This window comes from Megalopta genalis, chromosome 9 (assembly GCF_051020955.1).
Source record: "Megalopta genalis isolate 19385.01 chromosome 9, iyMegGena1_principal, whole genome shotgun sequence".
Taxonomy (NCBI): domain Eukaryota; kingdom Metazoa; phylum Arthropoda; class Insecta; order Hymenoptera; family Halictidae; genus Megalopta; species Megalopta genalis.
The window spans coordinates 13,683,478-13,692,218 of NC_135021.1; the positions used below are offsets into that span (position 1 = coordinate 13,683,478).

The window sequence follows — 8,741 nt, forward strand, 5'->3', positions numbered from 1 at the left end:
CTTGTTCGGATCGGCTCGGTCGTTAACTGAAACCCGATTCGTTCTACTCGGATTTGATATGCAACTCGACGCAAGGTTGACGAGCTTGACGAGCTTGATGTGGGCCGCCCCAAACCGCTTCGCTTTCACGTTGTTACGATCGTGTAATAATGTAACGAGAAGAGGAAAGCGTCCCGTCCCCGTCGATTAGTCCACCGGGATACGATAATTAATGGTTTCGCGCCCGGAACAAGACATTAACCTATATATCGAACGAAGTCTGCGGAGAGGCGACTCGAAGATTCGTCTCGGCAAAGGTGATCGAGGTTGCACGGGCAAGAGGAACATCGTCCCATCGGAAATCGCATTGGCGAAAGCAATAATGTACCCTTTCAGGACGAATTTAGACATACCGAGGACATCAGGACTATACAGGGTAACCCGTAATTATATTAATACTCGGAAAAGAGTGCCTCCTGAGGTCATTTGAAGTAACTTTTTCCTTAGCGAAAATGCAATCCGCGGCTTCGTTCACGAGTTATTAACGAAAAACACTGACCAATGAGAGGCGAACTCGCTTAGCGCTAGGCGATCGAGCCAAACGGCGCAACTGTGCTTCGGCCGCCTTACGCCAGCTGAGCTCGCCTCCCATTGGTCAGAGTTTTTCGTTAATAACTCGCGAACAAAGCCGCGGATTGCATGTGCGCTAAGGAAAATGTTATTTCAAATGACATCAGGAATCACCCCTTTCAGGGTGTTAACATAATTATGGAACAGTTTGTACATATTGTTCAATATATCATCAGACATACTGGTCATCATGTTTTCTATTATTTAATCCTTTGTCGCTGTTAGATTCCGTTATATTTATTTATAATGAATGGTGGACGAATTCTCGTTTAATTATTTTCATAGTTCTTTATCTCTATCTTTCAGATACTCTGCTATTGTTACAGTTATCGTTCACCGTTCTACAATCTAATTGTTCTGCTATTTTTTATTCATTTTTCTTTCGCATTATTATTTTAGCAACGATATTGCTTGCATGTCTGATAATTTTTCATTTATTACATTTCTTTTTCATTTATTACTATATATATATATATATATATTTATTATTTCTACTACATATTTGTTATATATACTACACTATATCTTACCTTCTCTTCTTGCTTTTTTGTGTATATTATATACATTATATATATATTTTATTTTGATATCTCTTTTCGATTACATATTTTTTTTTTTTGTAACAAAGCGTTGTTGCTCGTATATATGAATAAAATTATTCATATTATTATTGTTATTACTATTATAATCAGTGAATCATTTAGATTCAAGCGAACGTATATTCAAAACGGTCGACCGTTTTTAAGGGCGATAAAACGAAGGCTCTAAAGCATCGTGGAAAACGTAAATGCTGTACGAGCCAACAGGGTCAACGTCGTACGCGTAAAATGCAATAAATCATACGAAATTGAAATACCATAGGTCGAAGGGAATGCGCTGGTTTTTGCAGTAAAAATAGTTTCGAGTGCGAAGAGTTAAGTCCCTGGCGCTCCGCATCGTCCGCAAAGAGGTAAGCGGAAGTACCGACGACGGTCATTTGTAGCCAGCTTAACGACAAACGAGCAATTTCATCTCAAAGAGAATAAAGAAGGGCGCGGGAACATTCGAAGACCGTGGACGCCGTTTCGTGGCATCTGTTCGCCGGTCCGAAGATTTATGGAAGTTCGACGAGCCAGAACAAACTCTGAGAGCGCTTTAACTTTGCGTGGAACTTGGTTCGAGGGCGTACGTACTCCAATTAACGCTCGGGGTTTCAGTTGGAGCGACTCGCGAACGCATTCCGTCTTCGACGAAGAATTCCGGGCAGCTCGAATTCGCGATACGCTATCGTTTTCTTGTAATAATTCCGTAAACTGCGAGCAAGCGACTTCAGCCGAGAAAAAGAAGGAATTTCACAAATTAGAAAATTCGTTGGCAGCCGTCCGCCCGGAAGGCGGAGAGCCGCCGGGACCCGCGGGGCCGCAGCACGGCGCGCGGTGCATCGTTTATATGAGCGTCCGGGACAAAAATCTTAATCTCTGAGCTAATCAATTTTCGACCGAAACGCCTTAATAACTTGTCAAAGAAAATACAAAGATGCGTCGATTTGCACGAAAGAGTTATATGATATAATTGTATGATATTTCATGAAATAAAATTCTTGTCACCTTCATTCTTTATTGAATAAAAACTTTTACGCAGATTTTCGTTGACACGATTTATTGTTAGCCGAATACTGAGTTACTTTTGTCCGAAAGATTTTCTCATTAATTTTGCGTTAGTGCCTGAAATCTCGTAGCGATAGTTTCGCATTGAAGCTTGTTTTTGTAGTCGCCGATTGTCAGCAACTATAAAAACGAGCCCCGAAGCTCGAATAATCGTATTTCCCCTTATATTATAAGATAGTAGAATATGATATGATATAATAATATGAAAATGATAAATGATAATGATATAATAATTGTCCATTTTTATTTACAGTCTGATGGACAATTGGGGAGAATTTACTGTATATGGGTTCGAGACGGCTAACTCGGAAGATCGCAACTTTTTAAAAACTTTTTCTTATAATATCAAAATGAACTATCCGACGAATATGTCGGAATAAAAAACCCAGTATATTTCGAGTCGTTTGTTTTAAAACCTTATCTGAAGTGTAGGAAAATAAATCGAACTTAGTTACTTCACTTCGGATCAATTATTACATTGCATATAAGTATTATAAAATTTCTATAGATTAATTAAATCATATATCGCCCAATCACCATTTTCTATAAAGATTACTTCGTGAAATGGCCTTTCTTCATAAAAGGCACTATTTGATCTTCCTAATATCCGCTCGGAGAATTCGCTTGAAATTAATCTCCTGCAGAATTTTCTGAACACTCTGTTGCTAAATATAATCAATTAAACATGTTAGCACATCGTACGCACAGTTCGGAATAGACACGAAGCAGTTTTTTCATTTGAATCATTGACGGCCCTTCTGTTCGGCGCGCCGGCGTGCCGCGCCGTGTGCAAATGGATCCGTAAGAGCGTAAACGTTTGACGTTTAATCGTAATGGCGGCCATCAACGGGATCATGACAGTCGGATGAGTCGCTCGTTAAACACGGAGCACGATGATTATTGGGCGTGCACGTCTTGTCGTAACCATCCTTTTCCTGGGACGCGAACCGACCGACGCGATGCGACGCGACGGTTTCCGAGCGGCTGCGAGACGAGTCGAGGATCTCTGTCGGTGGTCCCTTCTTCCCGGTGTTCCCGGCTTCGAAGAAGACCGTTAACTTCGCGTTCCGGAAACCGATCGGAACATTGTAACTTCTCGTAGAAACGTCGCGATTCGAGTGCATCGCGTGTCGCCGCGGACAAAGTCGCCACTCTTCGCGTTTCGCGGCCGTCGCGAGCGAACGGCCGCTCGAGATTCGTTCGCGGCATCGTTAACAGAATGCCTGTGTCAAGAGTTAATTCGACGCACACTCGTGAGTTAATGTCGCTCGTTCTCGATCGGCGGGACACGTTCTCGATACGTTTCTTTTTCCGGCCGCTGAAGTGGAAACGTCCCCGCCAAGCTAAGCGGATCGACAAACGATCCGTTTGTTCCGCGAGGATTCCTGTCTAGAGATTTATGGAAACTTCTGTGACACGTGTGTCCGGTAAAAATCGAGGACAAAGACGAAAGAATGCAGCTCGCACGGAACGCTCTCGCTCGTACAGAGTTTAAGTTATCGTTATGGTTTCGCCGCCGTGGATTACACGGCCGGATTTTACGAGTGCGAAGAGTAATAATTGAAACGTGTATCCGTAACGGATCAATTACTTTCTCCCCCTGAATGGCATGCTCGTTAACCCCTTGTCCACCCGTAGCCGGTCTCACGGTCCTTTGCGTAATTCTCGGGTAACGAGGCAATTTTGTCCTCTAATTACTAAATAAGCAAGCAGCCAACAGAGAGGCGAGAGTCGACGCGACGGCAGGTGCTCCCGGTGAGATTAATCCGGCGCACGCCGCGCAACGCCGCGCTGCTCGGCTCGGCACGGCTCGTAAAAAGAATATTCATAATCATCCATTTAGCAATCGTGTATCAATCATTCTCGGATTTTCGGACTTCTGGTTAACCCTCGGGGAACGAACGCCCTTGACTCCCAAGAAGACGATTAAAACTGATCGAATGGTCTTTGGAAGGATCTTTGTTAATCTACTTTGTTAATTCAAACTCGATGCTTTTATAACGCAATTTAATACATACAAGGATCTGTATGTATGTTAATAAACTCTTCGACGAGTTGATTTTGTCAGCGACTGTGAGGACAAGTGCGGGCGAAAAATATTTCGAACAGCAATTAACTTCGTTGTGCGTCGTCAATTTCCGAGTCATCGGAGTGAACAAATAAATAAATGAGTAATTACTGAGATTGGAATGTAACGGTAAATGAGTGATTTTTTGATCGCGAAATAATTCGACGTGACGTATTGTGCCAGCCATTTGTCCCCAAACGATACCACTCGACGCCTTCGCCTTTTCCAATTAATTGTCCAGCGCCCGTTAATCGGCGACCGAGTTTAAACGAACGACTGTCCGGCGATCGTAGCTGAAACGGTCGAATTAGATAATTTGGAAACGTAGGAACACCGCGTCGATCGGCCAGGGATAATTAACGCGACGAGGTTCGATAAGCGTGCAGCATAATTGGGAGAACTTTGTCCGCGAGAAACAAAGTCTCGCAATCGTACAATAATTTCGCTCCATCCGACGTTTGCGAATGATTTAAATAACAGCGTGCTCCCCTCCGTCGTATAATAGCCGATCATTTTGTGGATCCGCATCTCTCGAAATCCGATTAATAATATTTCGTGCGCATTATACGATTCTAACAATGGCAATTACGCTGGAGTGCTGTTTAATTGAGGCCACGGATAATTATGATTTACTCCCGGCAAAATTACAGTAAATGCGATTTACGGGGCAGAGCTTCCGTCCAGTTTTCAACGGGACGATTCAATCCGCACGATGCGTTCTCGCCCCCACCCTCTTTGTTACGTGCGATTACTATGTCGCATAACTACGTCTTCTAAATTTCATGTATTTTTACTCCGTGGGTTTTATAATCAAGCCTTTAGTTTTAAGTTCTTGCATTTTATCCGTCCTTGTGCGACTGTTACATATTATTATTATTATTATTATTATTATTATTATTATTATTACTACTATTATTATTGCTATTATTATTACTATTATTATTATCACTATTATTATTATTATTACTACTATTATTATTATTATCACTATTATTATTACTATTATTATTATTATATTATCACTATTATTATTATTATTATTATTGTTGCAATAGAATTTCGATTATCCGAATTCAAAATTGATAGTTAATTTCTTTTTATTTCCGATAAATTATTAATACGTTAGCTTAATCGTTATAGCTTTGTCGTTATTATTTAGAATAATAAAAAATCTAAACAATAAAGATCGACGAAAATCAAGTTTGGTTAACCGAGGTTCTACTGTACTACATATATAGCATCCAAGGCCTTCAAAGGATCCGAAAGTTACGGTAGAAAAACGATCGCCACTTTTTACTAATTAATCTTTAAATTTTGCTCGACAGTTTCTACCTAATGCTACATTTTCCAACGATACAGTAATCGATGTAATAATTGAACAGAGATACTGTATTTATCGTTTTGAAACGTTCTTGAAATCACACCTTTGCAAAACAATTCGTGCTATTCACTTTCATTGTAATTCGGCAGACCCGTTAATGGTTTGATTTTCAGGTTGATTTTTAGTTCGCGCGCCCACGTCGAATCAAAGGATCTCTATCTCCGGAGGATCGCACAGGAGTTCCGAGTGGGTCCGTCAGGCGGGAGATGTTACACGACGTTTAACTCGTGGGGGTTAGGTGGGTTTCAAAACTGTCCCACCTTTTGCTTAGCTTTCTATGCATGATGGGATATATTTTAGCTCATCCGGAAAAGTTGAAGTCACGCATAGTTATTCGGTTTAATGTTTTAATTAGTTGGCAACGCGACGAACCAACGGTAAATGCGTAAATGAGCGGAAACAAACATTTGCACAAGTCGAAACGCATTAGCAAGTTGTTGACACTGTTGTGATTAAGGTTGACAAATTGCGCGTTGCAGCGAATTTTTGCTTCCCGCGACGGCATGTCCTGTGCGACTTGTTTCCATTAAAATCGAACACCTCAGAGAGTCAACGCGTTGACCGCCGCGTCGGTCACGCACAGGTGACACTGTCCTCCGGTCGTACCCGAACACCCTAAATACTGTTAGGACCTCGATAAATTTTAACAAGCCAGTCCGAAGTTCCTCGGCCAAACTATAATACTTCGAAGTTACGAGGGTTCCGAGGGTATTTCGATACTTTTGATATTTATTCATTTACAGGAACGGTGTCTACCTTCGGGTAGAACCAATAAATTACAAGTTATCGGGCGGCGATACGGCAGTCGAAGCGTGGAAATCGTACGTACCCATGAATCGCGTTGCGTCCGGATCAGCACGTGGTGTCTTTGTCTTCGTTGGCTGCGTCGCTCGATGCACACTATATCCCGAAACACCTGCGCGCACGTTCTCCGCACAAACGGTCCCGAGGATGTAACACCGCGGAGGACAGACACACGTCTCGGGGCACACGTTCTGCCTCTCCCCCGCCTCTCTCAGTCTCTCGTATCCGCGCGACGGCTGGTCAGCTCGCGCGGGTTCATCGCCGAAACGAAACGAAACGAAACGAGACGAGACGAGACGAGACGAGACGAGACGAGACGAGACGAGACGAGACGTGAGGAGACGAGACGAGACGAGACGAGACGAGACGAGACGAGAGGAGACGAGACAAGGCGAAACGAGACGAGACGGGACGAGACGAAACGAAACGAAACGGTCCTCGCCGGTCCGGTCCGGTCCGCTTTTTCGCCGGAAGCGGCGCTCTTGACGATCTGGATCGCACGAAACGTCGAGCGGGCCAGAGTCCAGGGGCCAGGGGCCAGGGGCCAGAGAGCGGCGCCCGATGGGGGAGGGCCCGCCGAGGGCCGGCCGAGTGGGGGTACCGCGAGGGCCCACCGCGGCCCGCTGGTGGGGAATCAGTCCCGCGGAGAGCAGAGGGAGCGGTGGGGAGTGAGGCGAGAGTGGGAAACTCGGAAGCGGCGTCTAGGGGAAAACGATTCGGTTCGATTGGGGAAAAAAGGGGGAACGAGGCCTCCGCGGCCCGCGAAGAGGATCCTCGCCGTGGAGGGGCGGATGGAGGGGGCCGCAGAAATGACGGAACATGGATGCCGGGACCGGAGAAGTCGTGGGCACGATCGCCGTCACAACACTAGCGGTCCACTCTTGGTGGTACACTCTTCCGACGCTACGCACACACGGTCCTCCTCTCTGTCACTGTTCCGTCTCCGACTACGGCTCCGACTCTGGCTCTGTTCCTCCGACTTGGCTCCACGGCTCCAGTTCCCTCTCGGCTCCAGCGGCTGGCCCTGCTCGCGCTCTTCACCTCTCGTCTCCGGTCCTCTCTTTTTCTCCTCGTTCCCTGTCGCTTCGATTCTTGATCGCCTTCCTTTTCTTTCCGTCTCTCTCTCTCTCTCTCTCTCTCTTTCTCTCTCTTCTTCTCTTTGCGTGTACGTCGACGTAAGTGCGACACACTGGATTACGTGTGTTGCGTGCCTCTGCGTCGCGATTCTGGCCTCTCTTTTCCGCCTCCTCGGCGAGTAGCAGCGCTCTCGGTGGTTCCCTCCTACCTTGCACTGGACGCAAAAGCACGCCGGAGAACCGAGACAGGGCAATCTACTAGGTAAGACTAGTTCCTCCACCCAGTCGTGGACCCGTTTTCTGTACGGCCACTCTCCCTCCAGCGTTCTGCGGTCTTTTTCACTCGTCTCGCCCCTGAGCACCAGCGGAGAACGAGAGAGAAACTGCTCTTTCCTATCCGGTGTGAGTTTCTGCGGTCTCCGTCGAGCGAGCGGATCTTTGTCCGTGTGTTCTCTCCGCTTCGCTTTCGGCCTCTTCGCCGATTCTGCTTTGGCCTCTTCTTCCGTGGCGCCTCCTGCGAAAGGACCGCGGTCGTCTTTTCATTTCAGCCGCGACTGTCGCGTTTTTTCCCGAGCGGCCGGAAGCGGCAATTCGTTGCTCACAACCCGGGACGCCTTCCTCCTTTCCCGAAATTAATCCCGAGAACAAACTACGGACTTCTACTTAGTTCGCCGATGTCGCGTGGTCGGTGTTTCCCGATTTCTTTTTTTTCGGAGCGCGTAAACGTTAAATGACGGGGCGTTTCGGTCCTCGTCGATAGCTCGCTCTCCGGATACCTGATCGCTGGATCGGAACGCTGCTCGATAGCATAATCGCGCGTTTCAGGAATCCCGTGTCGCGCCACCGCGATCACCGAAGCGTCGTCGCTCGATAGGAACGATGTAAAGCAATTTTCTTCGCGCCCGAGCCGCCCGTGCCGCGCGAGAAAAATGCTCGTTGCGACAGAATTAATTGTGGCCGAGCGATTATGCGCTTTAGAAGCTCTTTTTGCGGACTTGTCGCGACCGTGTAAACGCCGCGAGAGGCCACGCATGAAAATTCCTGCCGGCGACTCGCATTCTTCGCACCGATCGATCGAATATATTTCATCCATCGGCGACGAATTCTTCCCGGTTTCCGGAATGTCCGGCGTGTTTCCGCGAAGCGTGTCTCAACGC

The 8,741-nt window shown here is 46.2% G+C and overlaps 1 protein-coding gene across 1 annotated transcript in view; it reads right to left on the minus strand.

Annotated features, from left to right (window-relative positions):
- LOC117220756 (A disintegrin and metalloproteinase with thrombospondin motifs 7) overlaps positions 1-7,827 on the minus strand; it is a 130,737-nt gene extending 122,910 nt beyond the window's left edge. Inside the window, exon 1 of the mRNA XM_076524663.1 lies at positions 6,534-7,827. The gene's annotated coding sequence lies outside the window, so the exon portion shown is untranslated. The remainder of the gene's footprint in view (positions 1-6,533) is intronic.
- Between the last annotated feature and the right edge of the window lie 914 nt (positions 7,828-8,741).